This window comes from Chrysochloris asiatica, unplaced genomic scaffold, assembly GCF_000296735.1.
Source record: "Chrysochloris asiatica unplaced genomic scaffold, ChrAsi1.0 scaffold00026, whole genome shotgun sequence".
NCBI lineage: Eukaryota > Metazoa > Chordata > Mammalia > Afrosoricida > Chrysochloridae > Chrysochloris > Chrysochloris asiatica.
In genome coordinates, this window is record NW_006408544.1 from 12,949,116 (window position 1) to 12,950,246 (window position 1,131).

Genomic DNA, 1,131 nt, shown 5'->3' on the forward strand with positions numbered 1-1,131 from the left:
TCTAAATTCAGGTGGGATATAGTCAAGGTCATAATTTGGCTCTTGTGGACTTGTTTTCATTTTCTTCAGCTTCAGTTTGAATTTGCATATGAGTAATTGATGGTGTATTCCACTGCCCCTAACCTTGTTTTCACTGATGATATGGAGCTTTTCCATTGTCTCTTTCTGCAGATGTAGATGTAGTCGATTTGATTTCTGTATATTCTATCTGATGAGGTCCATGTGTATAGTCATCTCTTAAGCTATTCATAAGGTTTTCAGTGACTAAGTATTTGGAAGTAGCTTGTCTCTCCTTCTTCCTAGTCTGTCTTTGTCTGGAAGCTCATCTGAAACCTGTCCACCGTGGGTGACTCTGCTGATATTTAAAATACTTTTGGCATAGCTTCCAGAATCACAGCAACTCACCAGCCACCACATTATGACAAGCTGACAGATGAGTGGTGGTTTTGATTCATAGCAACCTTATACATAACAGAATGAAACACTGTCCAGTCCTGTGCCAGCTAACAATTGTGGTTATGCTTGAATCCATTGCTTCTGCCATTGTGTCAATCCATCTCGTTGGGAGTCCTCCCTCTTATTTGCTGACCTTCTATGTTATCAAGCATGATGTCTTTCTCCAGGGACAGTACCCTCTTAATAACATGTCTGAAATATGAGAGATGTAGTCTTAATATCTTGGCTTCTAAGGAGCATTCTGATTGTACTTCTTCCAACACAGATTTGTTTGCTCTTCTGGTAGTGCATGGTAAGGGCCCATCTTACAGGATCCTACTGACAGACCAGTGTGCTTTCCAAAACTTAGTCACTGGGTTCTCTCCTCATGATTTCCAACATGACAGAGGGCTTCAAAAAGTTCTTGGAAAACTTCCATCATCTTTTAATTTAATTTTCCCACAAACTGTTTGAAAGCCCTTGTATTTTTGCATCATTTTGGCAAAAAATACAAAACTAATCCATTAATTTTAATTAAATAGTTTCCTTTTAATAAGGAGATAAAGTTTAGTTTGAAAACACTGGTTTGTCACAAATCTTTTTTAGGAACCTAATAAGATTGGTTAAAATATTTACTGATGAAGATCAAAGAGCACAGCCTTCAGTATGGATTGCATCTCATTGCAAAAAAAAAAA

At 37.6% G+C, this 1,131-nt stretch overlaps 1 protein-coding gene across 1 annotated transcript in view; it reads right to left on the minus strand.

Annotated features, from left to right (window-relative positions):
- The window catches only part of AGBL4 (ATP/GTP binding protein-like 4), a 2,461,121-nt gene that overhangs the window by 1,691,713 nt on the left and 768,277 nt on the right, over positions 1–1,131 (minus strand). The window lies entirely within an intron of this gene.